A 12,753-nucleotide genomic window follows, 5' to 3' on the forward strand; every position below is an offset into this window, starting at 1 on the left:
ACTAAGTAAGACAATAACATTCTCACGACGTTTCGGCCACAACACAAGTAGCCACTTGAGCTTTTATTGTTTTATTCTCATTCTACGTGACTTTACCGAAAGAACCAAGAAGATAAAACATTTGTGTTTTAATATTTATGTTTTTTAGGGACCCTTTATAACAACAAAGGCTACAGGCCCCGCACTCGCTTCATCCGGCACTAACTTTACCCCCAGTACACGCGACCTCCCGACATCACTTATAGTGTACTCAATTATAGACAGAGGCGGGGGTGGGGTGGGGGGGATTTCAGACACTTGCGCAACTTGTTGTGAGTGTTGAGCCGAGGCAAAGAGTCGAACCGGGGACCTCTGGACAGCAAGTTGCAACGTACTGACCATCACACCACGGCGGCATTCCCGATTGGTATGTGGCTCACGTAGAGATGGCGAATTGCTCACATTGCTCGTCCGGTCCGGAGGTGACTCCTCCTCGCACTGCGCAGGGAAGGACGTCCATGAGGGCGGGAAGACGGTGGCCATGGCTTGCAGCAAGCGCCTCGTCCACAGCCACTCCCTGTACACGCAGCCAGAAGCACACGCGGTGCACCGGCCATCGATAAGCCGAAGGTCGGTAGCGAGCGAGGGCAACGTGGCCGGTGCCACACCTAGGCGGCCACGTGGCTCTGGCTGGAGGTCACGGGGTCACCCTGGGTGCTACAGGTTTGCAGACCGCGGTGGCTGACGGGTGCCCCCACTGGTGCCAGAGTATCGCGTCTGCTCGCTGCGTTTAAAATGACAAACTTGTTCGAGCGGAGCTTGCACGAACGCACGCGCAGAAACACGCACCAGTATATATTAAAAAAAAAACACGAACAGACCAAAAACGATTAGCCTGCTCTCCATGATGGCTTACACTATGCGAATACTGTGAGCATGCATGTAAGGTAGCATGACAAAGCGAGTGGTGGGGCCAACACCACACTCGGCCGCCCATGTGTCTCTAGCTAAACAAATTATTTGGTGATACTGCATCGGCAATGGTGCACAAGCACAAATAACAAACAAAAAACAATCAACACGTTTGTCAAACGCACTGCCTTCAGAGCTGAACGGCTATGGCTCGAAACATCGCCTTTTCTATATTTTTTTTTATTTTAAGGCAGTGCTATCGACTATAGTATTGCCTGTTTGTCACTGAAGTATTGATGTAAATATATAGAGGCATGACAGTATAAATTAATGCCGATTCAACTTGAATGAGGCTCATGCTATATGCTACGATGCACTTTGTACGCCGTGGTCAGGATTTGAACCCAGGTACCGAATTATGAGATGATGTGAACCATCGTGACACCGTTCAGACACTCACCACGTGCAAATAAACTCGCGCACGTACATGAGGTGGACACGCAAACTAACGGACCCAGTGTCGCGACAGATGAACATAGATGCACACAGCACAACGAGAGCATGCGCATTGTGCACAAAAGCGCCCCCCCCCGCCCCCCAAACTCTAAGCTGAACAGCACTTTGGCTTGTGATTGGCCATTCACGTATAAACGAACACCCAATTTAACTAAATCGGTCAAATAGATAATTCCAAAAGCACCAACACATGCGGTTTTCTGGCAGGGCTAAGTATTCACTCGATATTTTCCTGAACGCTGCTTCGGCTGTCTTGTCGTGCAGGGATTATCAGCGTAAGGCAATAAACACGACAGTACAAGGTACGCATATATTTAAAAAAAATCCTACAGTACATAGTTTTAGCCAATACTCATATATTGAAAAATGGAAATTACTGTGCAATCAAACAAAACAAAAATAAACGAAAATTGTCTCTTGCCAACATAATTCCCAGAACAATGTTTCCGGCCTGTTCCAGATTCAGTTTAGCACTGGCTTTCGTGCCGTTGCACCTGTTCGGTATGATGTTCAACGTTTTAGACACCAGGCCTTATCGCTCCCGGACATCGGATTGGAGAACACCGCAGTACAACCCGACGCGCATCGGAGAGCTGTACAGCACAACCGCGAAAACCGACGCATGCACTCTTCAGATGTCTCCATTAACCCGAACCCTAACGCAATATTTTAGGTATGCGAATGCTCATATACGGATCTGATTAACTCTAATGCACAAACTAAACTTGAGCCTGCGGTATTCCCGGAAAGTAACGCGGTCTGGGCAAAACAAAAAAAACCGCCCATGTACCTTGTTTCCTTGTTCAGTTTAATAGTGACTTACGACAAGGAATACGTGCACAGTGTGTGCTGCTGCTGCTACTGCTGCTGCTCGCAAACTCTGCGGGTCGCAGGGTCTCGCACCTGACAATGTATAATAACCATCACGTGACCAGACAACCACCATGACCGTCACGGCGTGGGGAGGTCTTCATCCAGCAGTAGATTGACAAAGGGCCGTACATATATTATCCGTGCGGATGGGGAGGGGCGGATGGGGGAATGACGGGAGGGCGTCTCTCATGCTCAAGCAAAAGCAACAACGGGGGATTTATTACTATTTATTATTATTTCAGTTTCTTTACCCTTTAAATCATCACTATCAAGACTATTTTTCAGGACTGACGTGCTGTTCCCCAATTAAGTAATTTCCATGAATGTTTCCAAACGTGTCAGATTTTATGCCCGACACACAATAACCTCCTCCTCGAATAACGTCCTCTGTAAAGTCCCTCTGTGAAGCAAATGCTGCGTATTTTACAGTTAATAATCGGCAGTATTAACCAGGGCGGCCTTCCGGAACCGACCCTCCAAAGTGTGCAACGAGCGGTGAACGCGATATCGTCGGGTCGTCACTATCGCGTGTGCCTTGGTTTGAGTGTTTTAGAGTCCGTTCAGCAACCACCTTGCACGTCCCTGATGCTTAATCCCAGGCGTTCTATGAATGATCATGGTATTATACTTGAATTCTTTATTTTGGTTAAAAATCTATTCATAGAATGCCGATAAAGCCTACTGCTAGCCAGCCTGGCAGTGTTCTAGACGATATTGAATGATAAATTAAGTGGCGTACGTGTGACCCGTAATGTCTTGTGAAAATTAGAGGATTTCGTCTCGTCTACGAAGAGTTCAGAGACCTGTATATTACTCTTTCTCTGCGAGGCTTCTTTTTGTTGTTGTTGTTGTTGTTTATCTGAGTAAAGGCAATTTCTCACTTGTCCCAACTTACAAGGGCACCTATGTTGTGCTGTCTGCACTTCCGATGTGTCGAAAAGTTGGGCACCACTCGCCTAGACGCGAGTAGATATTTTGGTTGTTTACGGCAATCGTTGAAAAGCGGTGAAAAAAAAAACGAAGAAGTTTGGGAAAAACCAACCAGCTGATCCGTTGTGTCCCGTGCCGGCTCCGCACCTGATGAAAAGGGCTATCTCTCGCTGGGGACCATCATTGTAAACCGTGAGCGCTTTGACTGATCGGAGCCCGGTGACGCTCGATTTCCCTCTCAAAGCCGAAACGGAGTTCGGGGCAAACACGGTGGCCGAGCCGTGCCCAGCAAAAACACAGAGAAGAGCTGTTTGCATAACGGAGCGCGGGCAAAGGGAGACACGGGGAGACCCTGAGCCGTTTACAGACGGCGCGCTCGCCCGTGACGAGCCCTCGCCTTTTGGGGAGGGCACAAAGCGGCCGGCCGCCAGCGGAGCGATGCGCACACACGCAGCGTAATCTCTCTCTCTCTCTCTACATATATAATAGGAATATAGTTTTTTTTTTGGGGGGGGGGGGGGGTTAGATCGCGTAAATAGAAATGTGTCGTTAAACCCGCCACCAATTAGTAAGGTTTGTCACGTAAACAGAACGTGCCCAATTCGTCGTTAGCACAGCACACCGCTGTGTTGGAGAGCCAAGCCACAACATTTGCAAACTGAGTACGTAGTTTCGCCAGTAATTACAACTAGCTTCATCAGGCGAAATCCTCCTGTTTCGTTCCTTAAATAGAGGTATAAATGTAATGGCATCATGGGGAGAGATTAATGAATGCGTATAAATGACAATGTGTATTAATTGACGGTTGGCTTATTCATTTGTAATCAACGTGCAGTATGCATGCACACTGTTCTTGTGCGTCCTGTCGTTTTCGTGCAATCAAATAGCAGTACCTGTTCTTGGTTGTTTCTCACGACGTTCCGGCCACAACGGCTGCTTGCGTTGTGGCCGAAACGTCGTCAGAATTTTATTTTATTATGTTTTATGATTTCCCTTCGTGAATTTACCGAAAGAAACACGCATATTAATCCCTGCAGTCACGAAAGCTTTAAATCGAAATATAGCAGTACCCGTTACTGTCTGCGTACAGGTAATCCCCATTGATTTATGGTGACCTGTATAGGCATGCATTTAAACAATGTATTATTTGATAGGTGTTAAACTCTCTATCTCTGTCTGTCTCTTGAATCGGCGCTGCCCACCACGTCGCGTGGAACGGGCCTTTAAATCATCGGGTGTAGGGAGCAATTTTTTCATATTTGTATTTTGGACTGAGGTAACATTGGTCAAGTTGGAAATACTGTACGTAATTAAACCTGCACGAACCCAAACTAATGTACGTTTAAGATTCATAAAGCAGTCTGTGGAAATGCTGAAGGTGCAAAATAAAGTAATCTAAGACAAATTACTAAGCAGTCTCGGAGTATCAGGGGGGCTGGAGGGGGGCTGGAGGGGGGCTAACACCCCCCCCCTCTGCCCCCCGTTAAAGAAGGCTCAGCCCCCCCATAAATTATTAGTCAATGTTTGCACAATATTTACATATTAGACGATGAGAGAGCAGAATTCGTTTGAACAGAATGACTAACATTGAGTCAAAGTAACCAATCATGAACATACAATGAGGTTTTAACAAGAAAACTCTTGTCAAAAGTGGGCATGCGAACGCACGCATCCCACGGGAGACTCGCGATCTGAACGCAGCGCTTTAGACCGCTCGGCCATCCGAAATGCCCCTTGTTTCACTCCGGCAATGAGGGCCATTGTTAGTCTATCCAAGTACTCCATCAATGTGGTCAGCCTTCCAGCATGGTTTCCAGCAGGACCTACTCTCCTGATGAGACATACAACTAAACCATTTTATTTACCAGGTAAAGCCCACTGATTATATAAGCTGTTTTCTTTCTCCATAAGCGACCTAGTGCAGTGGGCGTACCGACATTATCAGCTCAGGGGGTGCGGCAATCGGTCAGGTGGGGCCCCAAAATATTTCATTTGTTTCTCATGGTCAGGTGGGGCCAAGGCACCCCCTGCACCCACGCTAGTTACGCTATTGACCTAGCCGCAAATGATAGCTCAACGCAGTGGCTTATCACACGTGGGGCTTTATATTAGCAGCGAAATGATCTAAGCACGTTTAGAAATGTTGGAGGGAAAAACCGGAGGACCCAGAGAAAAGTACACGCAACTACGGGAAGAACATCCAAACTGCATATACACAGGCGTCCACATAGAGACCCCACTAACCTCCAACATACCAGGCGTGGGAGATAACATCTCGAAATCGGTCCAGAGTTTCCTTTAGTTTAACCAATCTGGCTGAAATGTTGCACTCTGAGAGAATGAAATGCAGCTTTTTCTAATTATGCAAAAAATACTATGACTTTTAATGTTGCGGTACAGACAGGCCCGGACTGGCTTCAGGGCAGTCCGGGCACATTTTAAGCACCGGTAGGCCGGTCTGTGTGTGAAACTGCAAGTGTAATCCGAGTAAAAAAAAATACTACGAAAATATGCGATTACCTCCAATGTTTACGCTTCATTGCTTATTTACGCTCTCGGTTGACATTAGGTCCCATGTTTGGCAGCCCCAAAGATTCTTTCTCACCGGCCCATGTGTTTTTGTTGACCTGCCCAAATTGGCCAATGAGACCGAATGGCAAAATCAAGCTCAGCTGTCTCAAACCTGGCTTGTATACAGTTCGTTGCACAATCCATTAAAACAATTGCCCATATTCCGAATTTGGGCCGGTGTGTTTTTACAAATGCCTGGCCCGATTTTTAGTCCCAGTCCGTAACTGGGTACAGATATAGGACGCTGTATTATGTTTGTTTATTTGAAACAAAAACAGATTGTATCGCTTCAAGCGTTGGAAATGTGTTCAAAGTGGGGTTGATATTGACTGTCGTGCCTCCTAATGTTTTCGTAAGGTCACACTGCAGTTCTGTTACGAAGAATTCCAAGAGAGGGCATTCTAATCTCCGTTACATTAATGTAGGCGGCTGGGTACTAAACCGCACTATGTACGTCTCAGATGCGTTTTCGGATTGTACGCGTGCTGTTTGCTATGACGCCTGACGTTTTGCTCCACGTTGCTGAGAGCTTGAACTTCAGTTACTTTCGGAGCTTCGCTTCCTGGAGAAGCTTCCAGCACGTGGAGCGAAACGTCGGACATCGTGCAGGGGAAAAAAACACGCGGTACAACCCCGAAAACGCACGGGAGATCCACAAAGCGCATCCGCAAAGTCCCTGCGCGGCTGCTGCCTGCACGGCTTCAAGCACGATTCGGACAGCCCTGTTTTTGTGTTTTATCCTTTTTTGTTGGGAGTTATTTTCCACGCTGTGACCGCTTCAACCCGTCTCTTTTATCTCTCGCGGGTAGTTATTTATTTTGCACCTTTGTGGACTCCACCGGTGCCGAAATTCGTCCGGCAGCAGCTGTCTTTGAGCAGGCGCACTGCGTGCAAGCCCCATTCACAGAGGGCCTTTTCTCTGACGATATTTACCGGTCTTTAGCACATTCTGGTCTCATTTTAACGCTTTCCAACTGAGGTTTGAAAGCGGTTATGTATTTTAGATTGGCCCGTTCGTAGCAGCGGGCGGCGGGGGGGGGGCATTAGAACTCTCAAAAAGATGAACAAATGTGAATCAACGAAACTAATATTGTATAGAGTTGCCTTGTTCTTACGGGCTTGACCCACTCAAGATCGGACACATTGATAATGCGTTGCCCAAACTTTGGAGACGCAAACCAGAGAAGAAAAAACGTTTGAATATGCAAACGGAGTCAACACTAACAGCAAGGGGGAGCGGTAGTGGAGCGGTTAGGGCAATGCGCTACAAACCCGGCGACCCGAGTTCGATTCTCGCTCGCGGCAAACACCAGTAACGATTATCTGAACCGGTCCTGGGCCTCCCCTAGGTCGACTCAGCCTTGAATGAGAACCGAGCGCGGTGTGTAAACTTTGCCACTAGGGAGACAAAGGCGGTCGGCCGTGGTGCTGGCCACCCACCCCCCTTTGTGTGCCGTTAACAGCACTTGCCCCAACATTCTGTTAAGGCTATCGCAAAATGTTGACGTGCACGCGACGTGGTTTACGCGTTACGGGGCACCATGGCGAGCCGTTAATGGGCACCCAGGATCTTGTGACTCGACGAAGAGCTGCTTGGATGCATGGCTGTCAGCCGGTAGACTTGGAAGATGCGTTCCTGGAGCTTCGTTCGTATAGTGAAACTTCGTATATTGAACAACTTTTAACATTGGTACAATGAGAATGCATTTCCAGCCTTCGTAACTATTTCATACTATAAATACTGAATAGCTTTCCATTAATTTTGTAAACAATGACAATTCATATTGGAAATAATATATATTATACTGTACAGTATAAAAAAACTAACATAAATAAAAGAAACATAGTTAAGAAACGTACATGTATTTTCTTTATATAGTTCCGCAGATCGATACATGTATAATTCATGAAGTGGTTGCAGTGTTTATTTATTATTTAACTTTATTTTTACCACTGAAATAATGGAAATTTATGCAATGCTCGTTACGCTGAAATTTCGTATATAGAATATTCGCATATCGAGGTATCGCTGTACATACAGACATGCTCTTTTCATTCTTCACGGCTTATCGCATTCGCATGCAGCTGCTTCCATAATTGACAGCAGAGCTCATGACGAAGAGTTCGGGGAAAACTCCAAAAGATGATATCACTTAGAGGACGCCCTTTCCTAATTAGTAAATAGTGATTTCCTTCGTGTCAGTTATACGCATATATATTTAGTCTTACAACATACAATGTAGTTAAAGGAAAGAGCATTTGTTTTACTGCAGATAATTAATCTTCGTTGTCCTGCCGCAAGGCAACTGTTTACGAGTAAGTTACCCAGTGTGAAACTCCCCACAGTTTCAATAATGCGCCAGGACTACTCTTGAGATGTAGTCAATAGAAGCGACTGTGAAATCCTAAAGACTGCCCCAGCCGTCGAAAAAAACTCATGTTGGTTTACATACAGAAATACATGCGATACATTCCGTGAATCATTATGAGACAGGGCTAATTATATACTTTATAAACGTATACAGTGCATAGTGATATATTGAGAGTACTCTACTATTATAACTTTAGGACCGAGACAAAAAAAGTGTATTTCAGGAGGTTTTTGGTAAAGATCCATCGTTTTGTCTCCTTTTTGGTCCACCGTGTTAGTGACGAATGTGCCGAGTCTTTTGTTGTTGTTGTTGTGTGTCCCTGTGGACCACTGCCAGCGCAATGTGCCACCGACGAATGTTTTATGGACACAAAGCTGAGTCCATCATTGGCGACGGCCACTTCTTCAACGGAGACTTCCGCTTCTGCGCAGTATGGGGAGAGACGGGCACTGCAAGACTCTGCGGTGATTAAATATAACCGCGCAACAATAATCATCATCACAATTTGTCGAATGACCAATACCAGGTAGATTGGCCGTGTTTGTTCATGTTCGAACAGATGCTGAAAAATATTTGGTATCCAAGGCTCATTGGAATGACGCAATGCACCAGAATAAATAATATGACAAATGTGCTGTCTTGACTTCTGTCCCTAACCCCGCATAGAACATTCGAGTACACCTTTTCATGTCGTGTGGCCCAGAAGCGTGCATAATTCCAGCATTGGAACAGGTTATTTTCAACTGCAAGTACTCATTTTTCTATGTTAATGAGGGCCTTTGTTTTGTGAACGATTTCACAAACATTAACTAAATCAGTCAGTAACTATGCAAAACATCAGTGGATAGCGGGTACTGAAAATAAATAGGAAAGGCAGTTGTTTCACTGCTGACTGGAGATAACTTGACAGCATGCCATCAACGAATCGGCATGGGTACGTCTACTCCTGCAACGTATTTAAGCAAGGCAACTCCTGCATTGGTATGCATACATATGAGATAAACTCTCGATCATCAGGGTTACCGGTTGAGCGTGCTTTCGACACAAATCAAAAACATGCAATGGTTCCATTATTGTATTCTCCCGTCACTCGACAAGGTCCAGTGACTGCTTTCATGTTTAACAGACTACACGTGCGTAAACACATGTCTCGTCACCAATACAGTTGATGGGATATACCCAAAGTATCCCGTAAAAAGTATCCAATTTTATGGGATACTTTGGGTAGACCAACGATGGCCCTCATTCCCAGAGTAGAGCCCGCAGAGAGTCAGGATGGCCGAGCGGTCTAAGGCGCTGCGTTCAGGTCGCAGTCTCCCCTGGAGGCGTGGGTTCGAATCCCACTTCTGACAATATTTTTTTCTCCCTCCCCCCCCTTCGTAATGTTTTGTTATTTTTCACCTTCTAGTGGGATGTTCGTCTCTCTATTACAAATGTAGCGATGTTTGCCACCGCAATGCCTTTACGTTTGGAGAAAAGCGTTTGAATGCATTTGTGTCAGTGGAGCTGACAATAGCGCATCTGCATTGTATTGCACAAGAGCCTTTGTCAAAAGATTGCGAGCACGTGAATTTCGTAACATGCTGTACATGGAAGACACTCAAACACTTTATATCACTTGGTGGATGTGTATTGCGCCGCTTAACATGTTCAATGGCGTTGTAATGCACGATTTTATTTAGGCATTTGCTTTCCATATTAACATCGCCCTCTGCTGACCGACCGCGATATTGAACACGGAGGAATTATCAAGCGCCTCGCGTGTTTTTTGGGTCTTTAGGAAGAAGCAGTGCTCCTTGAGAAGCGAGTCGCGTGACTCGTCACCTCCCATCGTCTCTAGCCGCGATTTTTAAATTCGTCACGAGTAACTTCTCACCCCAAGTGCCCCATGGTTTAACAGGGACCGAACATTTTTAATTACAATTATATTCCGGCAGGGGGTTGTGTTGGAATAAAAAAAACTCTGGGGGAATTTGCCATTCAATTCGGGATGGCGCTGTAATAAGAGCGATGAGATCGTACTCCCGACGAAATCACTAAGCAGAGATTTCCCCCCCTATACAGGGACTCCTCTATTTGTGAACAAGTTCGGTTCCAGAGGTATGTTCGTTCGTCGATTTGTTCGTAAGTCCAACTTTACTGCTGCCGATTCCAAACATGTTTTACGGCATGTACACTCAACACGGCGAATGGCTTTAAAAGTTTATAATCTCCTGTAGATGCCACTGGTTCTTCACGTTCTGCAGATGTAGGTGCCACCACCGCCATCTATTGCGTGGTGGTTGAACTTACGACTCTCGGTCCGAACAGGCAACTCGAAATACGGTTCTTTATGTTTTGCAGATGTAGATGCCACTGGTTCTTCATGTTCTGCAGATGTAGATGCCACTGGTTCTTTATGTTTTGCAGATGTAGATGCCACTGGTTCTTCATGTTCTGCAGATGTAGATGCCACTGGTTCTTCATGTTCTGCAGACGTAGATGCCACTGGTTCTTCATGTTACGCAGATGTAGATGCCACTGGTTCTTCATGTTCTGTAGATGTCACTGGTTCTTCATGTTCTGTAGATGTAGACGCCACCACCACCATCTATTGCGTGGCGGTTGCACTTACGACTCTCGATCCGAACAGGCAGCTTGGACATACGGACAGGTTTGTTCGTATCTCTGAACGTTCGTAAGTCGAACGTTTGTAAGTAGATGAGTCCCTCCACGTGGAAGCGAGTGGGCGTCCTTGTCCATATTTGGTTGTTGTGACTCGTGAAACGAGGTGAACTGTGTATCGTTTCCTGCTCAGTCGATCCGGCACCACCTGGCTCAAAGTGCATCGGGTAGCCATCTTGAAAATTTACTATTTTATCTTAAATTAAATCCCACGGTTCACAGGCCATACATACCAACGGTATTGATTATCTGATTTTTTAAAGTTTGTTCATGCTGTGTTAAATCGCTGTTTAAAAATTCAGGTGCAAACTGGACTTTGGACACTATTTATTATCTAAACACAACGGGTAACTCTTAACATTAACAGGTTAACGACATAGGGTGGTAACCACCGTTCCTAACTTAGCTAACATACGGGGATACTACATTTCTGGACCGGAGACCGAGGATCGTAGATGGTGGCTTCATCCCAGACTTGACACAGCAGAACAGCCCAGCTCTCCGTCCACACCCCGCGTATAACCACTCCGGCGTGGCCGGCTCCGCCCCAGGCCACGCCCCCCTTCACGATCCTTCGGGAAGGCCCGAGCCCTCAACCACGTGACCCCCCTGGGGCCCCTGGCCCCCCTTTATCCGGTCACGTGTCCTGTTGGGTTCACGCGGAATGTCACGGCCTGACACGACCTCCGTGACACCCGCCTACAGCCCCGATACTGAGCCACAGTAGTGTCGTTCTACTACACTATGAATGCAAACGATTATTGTCCTGGATAGAGACGGTCACGTCATGATCAAGTGGCGCGGCCTCATTTATCTTTCTTTGATCGGCTAAGCGCTGCTTTTACGTCAGTTCGCTGTTACTTCAGTTCGCTGTTCAAGTCTGCTTTTATTTCAGTCCGATTTTATCGTATTACAGCACCGTTTCCAGGTGTGCGTCAATCCCTTGGTCGCATCTACGGTGACAATTCCTAGCGCTCATTCCGGTGCAGATGGAATCTCCATTAATTCTACCCGATACCATACCTGTCCAACCCCTTATTAGTGCATACATTATTACAGACCAATTCAGACCTTATTGGTCACCCCGTGTCCTTATAAATCTCAAAGTTCATCCTACAAAGTCCCATCACAAGGGAGAAACACAACCAAATAGACAATTTTATTTTTGCCCGTATTGAAACGTCTGTACGCCGTATGGACCTGAAAAATAAGTTTCCCTGTATAATATGGGTAAACTGTATGGGTTGACAGGTATGCGATATCGCGATGCTCATGCGTACCCATAAATCACAGCAGTGGCCCGGCAATCACTCGACTATTGTGCGTGCAAATCAGGCTTTGTTCGTGCCCACTTTGAGCACAGCCGTACAACAACTTACGTTGCCTGCCGGCAGGGACGATTATAATAGCACATTTTTAATAGAGGAGAGAGGTTTCCAGGTTGAGCAGGCTATATCAGAATCTGAATATTTACACTGGTGGAATCTGATGTGCTAATGACGCTCTTTTTGATGAAGACGTAGAATGCATAGCGGTATTGTCGTGGTAAGTTTGCGACTGGTTTATGAGTTTTAGAAATGGATGTACGGACACAACATTGTATTTGAAGCAACCTACAGGTTTCTTTTACGAATGGAGATGGCTCTATGACAATGACAGCGAGAGTAACACCGGGAAGTAAAGCTTCACAGCAGCAACGACAACGCATATCGAGAATTCCAGACACTCCCAGTCAGTTCAAGTGTCAGTGCTGATCAGGTTTAGCGAACTTCAGATGGCCCTGGTGGAATGATGTTTGTCCGTTCACAGATTAGACGGATTTTGTAATGACAGCCATTCCAGGATTGCAGTGATGCAGTCTGTTTCAAGGCTCAATATAATTGTGAACACAAATAAATCTTGCATGCTTAGGAATACTGGAGTAGTTTATATTCCA

At 46.1% G+C, this 12,753-nt stretch overlaps 1 non-coding gene across 1 annotated transcript; it reads left to right on the plus strand.

The window, feature by feature from the left end:
• The first annotated feature begins 9,422 nt into the window (after positions 1-9,422).
• On the plus strand, positions 9,423-9,505 carry TRNAL-CAG (transfer RNA leucine (anticodon CAG)). Its single transcript has one exon. It is a non-coding gene; the product is annotated as a tRNA-Leu (tRNA).
• Positions 9,506-12,753: the final 3,248 nt, after the last annotated feature.

The sequence above is a fragment of the Petromyzon marinus genome, chromosome 6, assembly GCF_048934315.1.
Source record: "Petromyzon marinus isolate PM22_M1 ecotype Great Lakes invasive population chromosome 6, UKy_Petmar_22M1.pri1.0, whole genome shotgun sequence".
Classification (NCBI taxonomy): Eukaryota; Metazoa; Chordata; class Hyperoartia; order Petromyzontiformes; family Petromyzontidae; genus Petromyzon; species Petromyzon marinus.